We start from the raw sequence: 14,951 nt of genomic DNA on the forward strand, positions 1-14,951 counted from the left end.
GGCGACGATGTCTGTGTGGAGAAAATCCCTAGTGTTTAAGTACTGCGCACATTAATTTTAAATGGGTTCTCCAAAGGAAAAGACTTGAGTAATTTTTTATTATTATTTTAACTGTAATAGTGTAAGATTCATCTGAAAACCTGCTACTGTCTTTAGTTATGCGATCAAAATAAACCGAAATCCATAAAGACATGAACTGTGCGATCAACTCAGTTTCGATGAAATATAACGCGAAAATTTAAAAGAAAGGCAGACAGGCCACCTGCGTTTCGATGAATGATAAGTGAATGCTGAACTTCTTTCATTTGGAGAAAGAGTGTTTGTTGTTCGGCACAGGACATTTATAGATACATAGTTTGCACTGCAGACTTCGTAGTATGTGATCTGGTAGAAGGGCTACGCTATTTTTGAAAAGGAGAAAGAAGGTGACAGGAAGAAAGGCGAAATAATGTAATGTCCCTTCTCTTTCCAACAGTAGTCAGTTTCATGTTGCCCTCCTTACACATTAAGCGTCTAATCGAAATGAAGTCTGCAAGAACTCCTTCTAGGAAAATATTTAAAATGTTTCAGTATAACAGGCTAAATCTATACTCTGAGGTCCCTTTTTTATGAAAAACGCGTCGTATGTGATTAGGTGAAATTCTGAAACAAGGGCAACAATTTTCGAAGCTATGGCTGACAGAGAGATTCTAATGAAGCTTAATTCTATAAGAGGCATCAAAATAACTTTTAATCATAAAAGGAACCGGCTAAGTCAGGAAGTAGCTGACTGCCGCTCACACATTTTAAACAGCAGTTTCTGATCTACTGGAAAAACTTAACTGAAGGTTCTTTTTTGCAGTACCCGAAGTAGAAGGCTATACCGTAAAGAGAATAACTCATAGATTTGTGACAATACATCCATTTAGAATTCATACTACCATCTATCCGATTTGTTAATAGAAACGAAGATTAACAACAAATTAAGATGTAGGAAAACAGACGTTAGACTAATGTCTCTCATAATTCTAATACAGGTCTTCCATTTCTCAGATTACTAAATAAATCCATTACTCCCAGAAAATGTAGCATCTGATATTCTGTCTGAATTGTGAGGATTGTCTATCTGAATTGTGTGATTTGTATAGTTCGGAAGTGTGTTATCTTCTCAAAGAGAACATGGCTGACGTTGATCAAAAACTTTGGAAACTTCGAAGAATTTCTGTGCAAAAGAAACTCAATGATCTCGAAGAATTACACTGTGTCATAACGAACCTGACATGGTGTGAATCACTGCCTAAGAAATTGGCATTAATGTTATTATTTCGGTTTTGTCCGAAGGCTAAAATTTTAATAATAACACACTACGTAAAGTTTAATTTTGCTCTGGCTTGAAAATCCTATATTGGATCACAATCGTGTTTAGGAGTAGTAGCGTTTCAGTTCTATTATTATAATGCTCCAGTAAATATTCACTGCAAATTCAACAAAAAAAGAAGCTTTGATTTATTTAAAAAAAATTCATACACTGTCTTAGAATATTTTATGTAGACTTTCAATATGTCGCACATGTAAAACGGTAAAACCGAAGTTTCAGTGTCTTAGCTATTGTAGACTGCACTTAACGAAATTTTTGAAGTTATGTAAAGAGATGGGAGACACGAACCGCTTCTTGCTCTTTCTTGGGTGCTTACCGCAATGGCATTACGTGGGGGGCAAGCAAGTAGCGAAGAGTGAACGCGGGTCTACAAGGCGGTGGCCCAGTGTCCCAGCAAAGGTAACAAGCAGTGCGTGGCTGAGTGCGTGTGTGCCGTGGGGAGGAGGGGGGGGCGGTATGGGGAGGAGAAGGGGCGAGAGAGGGAGAGAGGGACCGCTTTAACCAGGTCGGCGGCCGACCGACTTAAAGCGACTCGCCGGCTACACATACGTTCTGCAATATAAATGCACAAAGCCAAATGATCGTCCCACTGTGCTACAGTCGCAAAATCACAAGTTTAAAAACCAGGAAATTAACTACTTCGAGAAGGAAACGAAAGTAGATATACATAATGACTCACAAAAACGACTGCACTCACACGTGAGGTTACGGAAGATTGACACTGAACAATGAGAAGTTTTTAAAAGAAACGGACGCTAAAGTAACCAAATGGAATGTATAATACTCGAAACTTAATATTTGACGTGATAGACCGGAGACTCAGAAGAAACCTTGTAAGTAGTGCTGTACGTGATTTAAATAGAGCAGCGCTGTAGAGAACAATAGAGGTGAATGTCGGAGGGTGCAACAAAGGACCAAAATCAATCTCGATGGGGAAGAAACAAGAAAATAGGGGAGGGGCGCAAAAAAGAAAGGAAAGAAATAGGACTGCTGGGGATACTCGGACTGGCTTGATGGAAGAATATGTGGAAGGAACACTCACTAGCTTGTCTTACCTCTTTTTTCTTTTTTATATAAACAACGCGAATACGCTATGTAGCACACTGAAGTCTTCGGTGACGTGTAATGCAATGAGCAGAATAAAACCTCAGGGAACAAATTAGTTCTCGATTGCGATTCCATAAGCTGCATGATCCTCAGTATTTGTATAATAGATTCCAGTTTTCTATTATTAGAAGTTAAAAAGCATTTTAGAAATAACTTTGCAAATGCTAACCGTTTCAAACTAACGTCAGTTAGAATTTTTACCTTAGGTTTTAAGGAGCCGTTTACACTGCCGGATCTAGACGTATTTAATATGACGAGAACCTCAGATGTTATTTTATTTCCAGTGTTTAATTTTATTTCCTTGGTCTACGACACTTTCAGAAGAACCAGTAAGATAGTGCTTCATCGATTCCGTTTTACAGATGTGTGATGATAAATTTCACGTATCATGTATTGGAGGCTCGCTGAGAAAACAATGTCGGAAGGCTACAATAAAAATAATAATAACAAAAATCCGTTTCCTTCCGGACTGCAAACTGAAACACAAATACACAAACATTGGTCATCTAGCTCTCTCAGTTCAACTATAACGACAAAGTAGTCATTTAAGAAACGTTATTCAGACGAAAGTTTGAAGCCTTTTTTTTTTCTTTTTGCAACACAATTTTGACGGCTAGTTTCAGTGAAGCGATCTACAATACTGAATACGATAACTTGGATTTTGCTTCTGATTAAACGCAGAAATATTACATTCGGTTTATTTTGTTACTTGTTTTATTGCTGCAGGAGAGATATCGAGTTAAAGCCATCACAGTATATTTTGACTTTTTCTTCTATAAGCATGTTGTTTCTCCGCGACATCTGTCATGTTACGCTCCTTACTACGCCAGTAGTAGTTGATTCTTGAGATGTTCGCTGATTATTTAATTCTGATGCCGGTTTTGACACTTGACCTTTGCAGTACTGTACCCCCTTCCTTACACAGACTTCGTAGCCATATGCGTACAGTAGATCTGCATGCAGAAAAATTCGTCACCCAGAGAGAGAACGTCGAGACACGTAACTGTGCTAAATAAAAAATTACGTTTACCTAGAAGAAAGACGGAGTTCGGCCTGTTAACACTGTTGAGAAAAGTACGAAGAGCAAATTCGTGGCAAACATTTACAGTGCAAATCTGCTACAAAATCAAATTGAAAGAAAAAAATTCTAGGTCACGTGAAAGAGATGAGGACTTGATGTTACTTGAATGTGAGCTCGTGAAGCCTTTGGCGGGACATTCGTAGGATGAGAGCCTAAGAAGGCTTACTGAAAGAGAGAAAAAAAAAATGCGCGAACGACTGCAAGAAACACGTCTGGTCTCTCTCGGCGTGAGATCTGCATCACTCGCTTCGCGCACGGTTGATTGCCCTGATGAAGGCGACGAAGAAAAGGGGAGGAAACAGTGTACAGTGGAGGACGCAGAGAAGAGAAGGAGGTGGTTGTGACAGCGAGCAGTCATTTCGCTCGCGCGCTCCTTAGACACAGCACTGCGTAAATACTTTGAAAGTAAATGTGTAGTTATAAAAGGAGGGAGGGGCGAAATATTACGGGCTTTGTACTGGAACAAGTTCCTTATCTTGGAGCTCCGCATTGTCGTTTTAATCCAGTTTTATTTTAGGAGTGCAGCGCTCGCGAGGCTCTCCTCAGGGAGACATTAGGCTGGCCGTAAGTTAGGCCTTTGTCACCGAGCGCGGCCATTCTTCATGCCGCTGTAACTAGGTTCCTCACAAATATTTGCATAACATGCCTGTGCCGCGCAGGTACGCTTCCTAGCTTTTCTCATCAGTCACTTGCTTTCCGAATACACACCGCGCACTTGTCTTTTCTGCCGAATACATTTTTATAGCCTTTCAGCTGCGGCTTGTTCCTCTAAGGACAAATCTCTCTTATCATTCCATAGGAATATGCCCTCTCAATTTTATCTCCTCCAACACCATTTATTTGCATACAAACCTTTCACTGTATATTCGTGATAAAAACTGCGGCTTCAGTGAGGTAACCCCATTAGAATTTATCTCACATTTACTGATTTCATGGTGTTGCCTGGGTATGTATATATTGCAGTTTTCCATTAGTCCATCTCCACCTTCCCCCTCTTTCTTTCGATCTCGTGCTTCCCCCTTTGTCTGTCCATCCTCTCCACCCTCTCTCCCTCCACCTCCTCCTGCCCCTGTCTCTGCCCATCTGCTCCTCCCTCCCCTCTCTGCTCCTTCCTCCTCAGTCCATCTCCTTCCCGTCTGTCCATCTCTCCTCCCTCTCTTATTCCATACCTTCCTGCCACTCTCTGTTCATCTCCTCCTCCCCCCCTCCCTGTCTGTCTCCTCCCCTCCTCTCTCTGTCCATTTCCCTCTCCCCGTCTCTCTGTCCATATCCTCCTCCCCCATTCCCATCGTAGTGGTTCTTATCAATTGACTGAAACCGTTCCAGGGGCCTAGGATGAGCGTTTTACCCATGGCATTTCCCACGTATCACATATCAAAATTACTTCACATTTATTTCAAACATTTTACACGTATTTTTACACACATTTTACCCGTGCAAATTTCGCCCTACAGTTTCATTTTCATTCAGCTCAACGTTTATGACGTCGTATTTTTTGAACTGTGTGTAGTACAATGATATAATTTTGGTGGTACGTCCAGTGGTATATGGATATGGGTCTACTTTCTGCGAAATTGCTGGGAACAGAATTAGTACTAAAGAAGTAATAAATTAAAACATCGTGCATGATGTGACAGTTTTTCATGTATCTCAGCATTTGGCGTCATATCTGTAGGTACATTCGGCGACGTATCTGGATACGGCGAAATGTGTTAGTAGCAAAGAAGTAATAAATTAAAACGTGATGCTTCATGCGGCAGTTTCACTGCATGAACAGCGAAAATGTAGTACACGAGAAACTTCTTTCCCTTAACACTTTTGTGCGGAATGTCAGCGAAAAAAAATCGTAAACGTTTAAAATAATGTGTAATGTTTGTTGCAACTAAGTGCTCTCATTCTCAAATAATGGACGAGTGAAGTATGGGTATTTGCGCGTAAAGGGCAAAATTGTTTTTTCACCCCAACTACCGCCGCCTCTTTGGTAGGTAAGTGGTTCTTACCGTCACAGCGATTCTATCCTGACAGTTAATTATTTATGTACCAAGTATGGTTGAAATCGGTAGCCTGGTTTAGAAAGAGATGTGGAATACATGCGGATATCCATTTTTATAATACGTTTGCATGTGGAGTATACAGCACTTTGTGGTTAGTGAATTTGCATCGTATTTGAGTCGTTACACCAAACGCAAATTGCCAGGCGCTGTCTTGGCGGGTGACTCCTTCCAACAAGCAGTTTCCTTGTGATGGCATTCCCAAATTACTCGAAAATATGACACGACTTAAAAAGATGAAAATAATGTTTATTTTATTACGTATTTTACTCTCAGGTCAAACAAGTGGTAAATTTACTATTTTCGACTTAATACCAATTCGTCATCACATGATCTCGGTACCTCATACAGAAGAGGTATGGAGAGGTCCCTACTGATAAAAACCGTATGATATTGATTTGGGAATAAGTCGAACACGAAAATGATACCCCTTGATTACCAGAGGCTAAAATAATGTATATGATTAAAAAACTCTCGGTAATTTCTTTGTATGTTGTGTTGAGGAGGTAAAAATATTCTTTTTCGTGTTTTTCGTAGAGTTCAGTATGTTCGAAAATATATGAGATCTTCTGATAATCATCGCTCTTTCGCATATCTGCTGTTTCGCTACTTCATAAAAACTCTCCCATTTCTCACATCTTAAAACTTCATTATGGAGTAAAGTTATTGACCACGGAACCAGTACGCTGTGAGAGTACTGACTCATGATAAAGTCTTTAAAAATGTCTCCCTCATGTCATCTGCTTTACATCGTTTATGTTATCCTTTTTTCAACAAAAACCGAAAAAAACATTGATACCTAGATTTAAGTATGGACGGAGCAATAAAAAAGTGCTGAAGCGTTGATGATCAACGTCACTATTGTCTCTTCACTGAAAAAAGTTATTTAACAATTGTTGCAATAAACATTACACCATTTTCAGATAACGACGTGAAAAAAAGTTTGTTTCGTTGGACCATGAGAAATATTGCCATTTAAGACTTAATGCAGCGTAGCAAGTCATTTGCACAGGCCTTATTAGTGTTATATCTGTTCCTGACTTGCGTATTATCTTCGTCAATCACTTCATGAACGTTAGATTACATACACAACAGTCCTCTGCGGCATTATTTCAGTTTCGGAACTTCATTATAATGAAACTGTTAAGCAAAAATGATAAATCTACAGACAACTTCAGTAGTGTGCATTCATTCGCATGGAGATTCAGTTCCATTTTTAAAAATTATATCAGTGAGCTCCAGAAAAGCAGACATCGTTTTAGGCTCTGCTTATTTTTTAATAAGGTGCGATATGAATATGTGCAACAGTGACACACATTCACGTTTATTAAAATGTTATCGATAGCTCCGTCAGACCAACTTGCCGCAACAGCTACGGGACAAAATCATTATGAACAGTCAAAGGTTAGTAAAAAGGTCAGTTTTAATTTTGTGGACTGTGCGCTTATGCCGCTGATGTCTGGAGCATGGAAACACGTTGAAGCACGACCGTTGCATACGCAGCCTTGCGACTGCACTGGCAATTTAATTAGGTTTGCGTATAATTGTCTCTATTGTAGACAAAGCTATGAATAATTTCCATTAACTTTAATTTGTTTCGAAACCAATTATTGTCGGAATAAAAATAGTTTATTCTCGTAGTAATGTAAAGCTACGACTCTGATACGCTGTTTCGGGTTAGTGTAATTTATATATCACGTTTTTATCAACGGATATATTCGTTTGACGCTGTATGTTAATTAGGCTGGAAGAGGCCTGATTAACTACGAAGTGTAAAGCGAACAGCGTGGAAAGATGATCACAGCACAGAAAGAAATACCGTACGATTTTTTTCATGATGTTAATATGTTTCGAAATAACCGGTAATTATGACGCTTCATTTTAACACGCACTTATGACAATGCAATTTGTATTAGTAAGTAACGGAAAATCTGAGTGTGCCGCGTCGATATTACACATACCTGACCGGCCTACATAAGTAGCGCTGTGAAGGAGGAAGTTTAAATCCACTTTAAGATTTAGATTCTCTGTAGTTCCCTCGAATCAAATGGTTCAAATGGCTATGAGCACTATGGGACTCAACTTCTGAGGTCATCAGTTCCCTAGAACTTAGAACTACTTAAACCTAACTAACCTAAGGACATCACACACATCCATGCTCGAGGCAGGATTCGAACCTACGATCGCAGCGGTCGCGCCTTTCCAGACTGTAGCGCCTAGAACCGCTCGGCCACTCGGCCGGCTCCCTCGAATCATTTCAGATGAATGCCATGAAGGTTCCTTCAGTGACCACTGCCGACTTCTTTCTCCATCTTAGTGCATTCTGAAATGTGCTTCGTCTTTCTTACGAGTCGACATCTAAGGGAATTTAAATTTTAATGTTTCTTTTTTTTCTGTTGGGTTACAATATTTATCGGATACACTTGGAGCAATATGGTAGACAATATTACTCAATAACTATGACGGAGAGTCACGATTCGGCTGCCGATCACTGTATTCCAGTTCGGAGAAATTTAGAAAATACTGCGTGCTAGTATAGGAGAAATTCTAAGAAGACAAAATGTCTTTCCTCAATATACCAAAAAATTGAAATGGGACTGTGACAACAGTCCTCCGCTGTCGGTATATACCACATATTGTAAATGAAGAGAACGAACTCATTGTCTCAACACTTTTCTCACCACTGCCTTGAATGACGTACCTTCTGATGTTTTTTGGTCACAGCCTAAGACCAAACTGTAGACAGAAATGAGAACGTAGAGGAATTGATCCGGCACCTTCTCCTTCTGTGTCCGTGGGGCTGTGATGAACGATCAAAGAACGATGACACACTCCAAAGTCTGCTGCAGTTGTCTCGTAGCGATTTTGCACGTACACGACTTGGTAATTTTCGCATGCGTGATTGCCAGAGAAGCCGTGTTCACGACACGAAACGTGAGATGGACGCGTCGCGACTGGCTTTGCGGCAAGGCACACACGGTGAACTCGTGAAGCTGATGTCCAGCGGGCGACAAGGGGAGCCGAGGTCCAGCTGGCGAAGTGCATACAATGCTGCAAGTATAAACGGGATTTTTTCTCCGTTCATTTAGAACGTTAGAGCCAGGAACGGGTTTTGAGGTAGGTGCGAGTCCAGCGAGGGGATAGCCCGTTTGTCCAGTGGCCGGCCGGCGGCGTGTGTGTGAATGTGCGCTGGGGCTTACCCTGGCAGGACCCGTTTGACCACTGCCTGGGCGCCGGCCGGCCCGCACCTCCTTGCCGCTTTTTGTACGCCTCTCAATGGCCCACACGTGTTTTGGTGGCCCGCACCCTACCCGGAAGCCGAAATGTCGCTTCTCAAGGTCGGCCCAGGTAAGGAGCCCACCTTACCTGCTCGCCGCTGTTCTCACAGGCGCCGTGTGAACTTGTAACGTCCCGCCTCGCGTCATACGCGACATGCCTTGTTCTCCGTGCTAGGGGTCAGTAGGCGACTCCAGGTGGCTTTGAAAGCTGCTTCCGTTTCGACGGTTGCCAGAGTCATAAGTGCCCGTCATCCTAGATCTTTGTGTTTAATGACAACGTTAGTGGATGTGGAACTATGCCAGGGTTAAAAAGACAAACTATGAAGTTAATTCAGTTAGATTTGAAAACATAATCCTCCGTAAACTATATACTTTCCAACACTAACGCGATGGAGTCACCTGGTCAGCTTGATACTGATCTTACAAGGGGATCACAGAATCATGGATTTTGATGTCTTAGTTATGTTGTGGAAGGACCTGTGTTGACGGCCCATAGTTTCTGAGACGGCCAATGTTGAACTCATGCAACGTTCCTAACGTTTCCATCAAGCAAGAGCAGCGCAGCGCTTACGGTTAATAGCTATCACGTTGACGGTACCGACTTAATCCTACCCCTGTATTTTTTTATTTTTTATTTTCAGGGTGTAGAATGTCTTGAAATAGTTCGTATATGTCATTCAAAATTATTCAAAAATAGTCAAATAGGATAGTATCATTAATACAGGAATCATTCATTACAGCACTTTTTTTTCAAATGTGTGTATTTTTTGTGGATTGTAGTTAAAATGTTAAATAGACCTACTTGGATAACGTTCGCGTGATTAAAGGACAGGGCACGCTTATCAGACACTTCACGATAAAATCTTTGTAGATGACAGGAAAGCAAGCACCTCCATCGTAAAAATTATCTCATCCAAATGTACTCCACCTTGCCAACCCTGTCATTTTCATTTTTACAAGCAAATTTATAATTTCACAAAAAAAGTCAAAACGCTTCCAACTTGCTAAAGATTAATACAGAAATCGCTTTGAGGGACGAGTCCATAAAAAATATGTTCTTTGTTTGTATGTGTGTGAATTCTTATGAGACTTAACTGCTAAGGTCATCAGTCCGTAAGCTTACACGCTACTTAACGTAAACTATCCTAAGGACAAACACACACATGCCCGAGGGAGGACTCGAACGTCCGCCGCACGTTCTTAAATTTTGCTACCGTGTAGTGCACCAGCTTTATTAGGAAAGCTGAAATACGCGTGAATCGCACCGAAGTTGATGGACGAAAGAACAATCTTTTTGAGTTTAAACGAACCGCGTTTTCCATCATCGCTTCTAAAAAATCCGCATGTGAGCAAGGCAGTAACTGTGCTTGGTGTTCTCCGAAATTGTATCGGATGCTTCTACGACAAATACCGTCCGGAATTCTGATGTAGCTCAGTAAGTGACGCAAGTAATAGCGAGTAAGACGATTCTGTAATCTACGGTCTGACAAACGGAATACATATTTGTAGAGCTTTTGCTATAGTGATTGATATGTTAATGAAATTACTCCGGCGGAAATGACTACTTTTGAATTTGTTTGTAAGACATATACTATTTAACGGTATTATGCACGATGAAAATCAATAAAAGTTACACGGGTTGGATTTCATCCTATACTGTGAGTGTGATAGCCGTTAACATCAGCCACTGCGTTACTCTTGCTAGGTCGGGACATTACCAACGATACAGGTATAGAAGATACGCATAAAATTCAACATCGATTATCTTGGAAAATAGAGGCCGTGGCAAGAAACGCCGCTAGCCGGGCACTCAAGACAGGTGCCTCTACAACACCCACCAAAATCCGCGATTAACAGGTCTGTTAGTCCCCGTGTTACACGTTTTCAGTAAATTCTGCAGATCTCGTTATCCGACCCATGTACATTTGTAAAGAATCAACTCGTTTCTTCTCAGGAAACATTTCAGCAAGGGCTTACGTGATACGATTCGATGTCGAAACAGTGCTTTACGAAATTCAAGAACTTGCAGCCACTTAACGAAACCATTAGCTATTGCAAACTGAGCTGCAAAAGTCTTGGACAAGCAGTGCTTAGGACCTTGTTTCGATCCCCGGTTATTAGGACTATTTCCCACTGCTTAAAATAAATTTCTAGACCCTGGACAAATACTTCCATTTGTGGAAAACCCAAATAGCATCGTGTTTCTAATTTCAAGGTAAAGTCTAGGTCCTCTTATGGGCTGCTGGCTGATCTGTTTCACGGAGTTCAAGGTATGCCATCAGATACTATCCTGCTGAACCAAACTTCTGGTTCACGATTTTTGCGACACTGTGTTTACTTTTAATAGGTACTTTCGTGTTTTATCCCGACATTAGGCTCTTGACAAAGCACAATCGATTACCATATCTTTCGAGTTCTCTCTTGCAGAACGAAATTCGTTGCGTTTCAAAGAGCTAATTCCGTAACGCAGACTCAACAGCGATTTTTAATGGTTTCCTACACAAAACGAAAGGCGGGACACGGTTCTCAATTGCGTGTGTGAGATCATTATGGACGACCATGCTTACTCTGCAACGTGCCCCACGGTGGCCGCAAGCAGTTGTGGTAGGCGTTCCATTACTGTACCAGCACGGCTCACAACTGCTTGGTGGTCGATGTATATGTCGACGTGCTACAACATCTGCGGTCGGGCATTCTCATCCATAAAAATGATATCGGGGCTGAATGCACACCTGGAAAGACGAACGTGGGGAAGGAGCCAGTGTCACAATACCGTTGACCGGTGAGTCAAAGATCTGAGTCAGTAGGACCGTGCAACATAATGTATCCCCACACAACGGCACAAGGACCACAAGAACGATCATGTACAATAAGGTTCCTCTGTGCTTTACTTGTTCCCATTTGTCGCCAGAGAATGGTACGTCCAACGCTGTCGCACATGATCGTTTTGGTCGTCGGTGTGGAGGGACATAACGCTGCACGGCTATAGTAACCTCCAAATCTTTGATCACGGTACACTCACTGCTCAACGTTTCTGTGATACTGTACTCCTTTCCCAAGTAAACCTATTCAGGAGTGCATTCAGCCCTGACTTCATCTTTCTGGATGACAATGCATGATCGCATCGGCCAGATCAAATGGAAGAGCGCTCTTGGAGCCAGTAGCTAGTCAGCAAATGGACTAGCCTGCCCCCCCCCCCCCCCCCCACTGAACTGCCATCGAGCATGTGTGGGATGCATTAGGGAGACGTATTGCAGCGAGCTGATATGCACCAACGACCATCCAGCACTTGTCGACAGCTGGCCGGCGTGGCCGAGCGGTTCTAGGCGCTAAGCCTGGAACCGCGCGACCGCTACGGTCGCAGGTTCGAATCCTGCCTCGGGCGTAGATGTGTGTGATGTCCTTAGGTTAGTTAGGTTTAAGTAGTTTTAAGTTCTAGGGGACTGATGGCCTCAGATGTTAAGTCTCATAGTGCTCTGAACCAGCGCTGGTGGAGGAATGGGAAGCCCTACCAGGGCTCCTTACGAACCAGTGGCCAGCATGGGAGCACGTTGGTGAACACGTTGCCGTCCGCGGTGATGACGCAACCTATTAAGAACCATGTCCCGCCTTTTGTAACATCCTCAGACAATCATAAATTGTGGTGACTTAAGTGCAATTATTGTTTCTGAATAAAAGTGTTATTTCTTTTCGTCTCATTGTTTTCCATTTAACTTCTTTCAGTACTCTAGTATAGCAATTCTTTGTATATGTGGTCCAAGTTTCATCGAGCTATTTCCAGAATGAAATTTTCACTCTGCAGCGGAGTGTGCGCTGATATGAAACTTCCTGATTAGGTTTGCAGGAGAGCTTCTGTAAAGTTTGGGAGGTAGGAGACGAGGTACAGGAAGAAGTAAGGCTGTGAGGAGGTGACGTGAATGGTGCCTGGGTAGCTCAGTTGGTAGAGCACTTGCCCGCGAAAAGCAAAGGTCTCGAGTTCGAGTCTCGGCCGGCACACAGTTTTAATCTGCCAGGAAGTTTCATCGAGCTATGTTACTTGGCAGCGACATCATGCAAAAGTTACTTTCGCTCTTAAGTTTTGCACAATAGTGTACTTGACAATCGTATTTCATTCGTGCAAGTTGGGATAAATAATTAACAGGACAAGGGATTAACTCTGTGAAGAAGTAACCAGTCATGAAGATGAATTTTAGGGCTCCTACGTCTGACATTAATGGACTGGTATGTATCTGTGGAGTTAACCAAATAATAAACTTGCTGTGTGTCATGGGGTTTAAAGGTGAAAATATATTGCGACGTGGCCACGTTCTTGACATTTGCGGTTACGATAATTCCTAGTTTCTGGAATTGGTCATACAATTTGGTCTGCTGGCTGGCGTAGCAGGAGCAGAGGAGAAGTAGGTGCTGGGCAGGGGCAGTTCACGTGAATTTATGACAGTTGTACGGAAGGACACTTCTGCGGAAATAGAATGTGTTGACGGTTCTGCGGAGCCCAATTAAAATCAGGAATTTTGCTTTCACATTATTTAGCTTCGCCAACTCAAAACCAAACTGTCAATTTCCAGCCTAACCCAGGCCTCTGGCTCAGCTACAGATAAATCTACCATGACACCAGATTTGTTTGTTTTTTTGTTTTCCCGTGTGTCAGCTTCGCTAACTCACAGTCACCTTCGAACCTAACTTAAACGTGGGGCTAAGCTATAGATCGGCCTCTCATTACAATTAGTTTTTTTTCTTTTTGCTTTCATATTAGTTGCCTTCGCCAACTTGTGACAAAACTTCCACATTCCAACCTAACATAGACCTTGCCTGAAGGTGAACAAACCAGCCTGAAACTAGTAAAGCCAGCATAAATTATCATAAAAAAGTTATTGGTTGTAATTTTTCAACGTTTCAACATCCATGAAAACTAACTCCTAGTAACACGTGTCGTAGGCAACAGAACGCTGTGCCACACCGCTAGACAGCGAACAAAAGCTTAGCGTGCCTGCATGCTATTTGCGAAAAGTCACTTATCCCAGCAAGATCCCAGACTCCGCAAATATAGCGCTTCGCAGAAGTGTCCCTGTGTGCCAAACTCGTTCACAAATTATATTGGCATCAGCCAGACCATTCGAGGAAACTGACAGTACACTAATTGCTACAATACTTTCTGCATCTGTAATTTCTTATCACCATTAAGTTCAAAGCTTTTAACAGCTAACTCCTTTGCCTGAATATAGCCCTACAGAATAATAATAAGATAACTGCTCTCACACATCGTTCACAGTCGTTACAGCGCCTGCGCTTCAATAGGGCCCAATTCAAATTGTACCATCGCGATTAATTGTAAATATCATTCTACAGCACTGCGTTTTCACCTGTGTCTGCGAACTGGAATTGTTAGTGGCGTATACGAGCCGATGGCAAGTTTCCTCACAGTTCTGCGCCCGAGATACACTGGAAAAAAATCGCGATTGCAAAATCAGTAGATGACGACGGCAGACTGGTGCTGTTGAAGAATCCTTGTGCTGATGTGCTTGCAGTGACACAAGAGGATGTGTAGGGAACGGGGGACAGGCCTGCAGAACGAGTTGGGGCAGCGGGGAGCGCTACACGTGCCGGACAAACGGTCGCAGGATCGAACCCCGGAGGGCGACCCCGCTCCCGCGGCTCGCGATGACCGTTGCAGCTGCGCCAAACCGGCTCTCCGCGCTCCACTCTTTTTAACGATTTGCGCCGCAACTGCAGCGCCATTTTTCTAGCAATGACGCGCCCGCATGCGCGAGATACACTTCGTGTTATTTCTGTTCACAGAGTTCCTTTCGACACGTACATCAGTACGTAAGACACTGTACAGGGCACCGTCCGTAGTGTCTCTCACGAGGTACTGTTATTTTGTACGGCCACTGGTGAATGGAGTCCTACGTATAGTCAGCCGGAAAGCAACGTTTATGGATGCAGAGATACGAGAAAGGTAAGAACTTCGATGAGAAACGTACAGCTCGTGCAGATCGAAGAGCTAAGTTCGTTTAAGATGTTCACCCGAATGCAGAAACAACTTTCCGAGCTACTGACAATATCACATGCTTGTTATT

The 14,951-nt window shown here is 42.5% G+C and overlaps 1 long non-coding RNA gene across 2 annotated transcripts in view; it reads right to left on the reverse strand.

Annotated features, from left to right (window-relative positions):
• LOC126299159 (uncharacterized) overlaps positions 1-8,561 on the reverse strand; it is a 196,420-nt gene extending 187,859 nt beyond the window's left edge. For both annotated transcript variants that reach the window (XR_007552733.1, XR_007552734.1), the window contains exon 1: positions 8,298-8,561. This is a non-coding gene — a long non-coding RNA (uncharacterized LOC126299159). The remainder of the gene's footprint in view (positions 1-8,297) is intronic.
• Positions 8,562-14,951: the final 6,390 nt, after the last annotated feature.

The sequence above is a fragment of the Schistocerca gregaria genome, chromosome X, assembly GCF_023897955.1.
Source record: "Schistocerca gregaria isolate iqSchGreg1 chromosome X, iqSchGreg1.2, whole genome shotgun sequence".
NCBI classification, from domain to species: domain Eukaryota; kingdom Metazoa; phylum Arthropoda; class Insecta; order Orthoptera; family Acrididae; genus Schistocerca; species Schistocerca gregaria.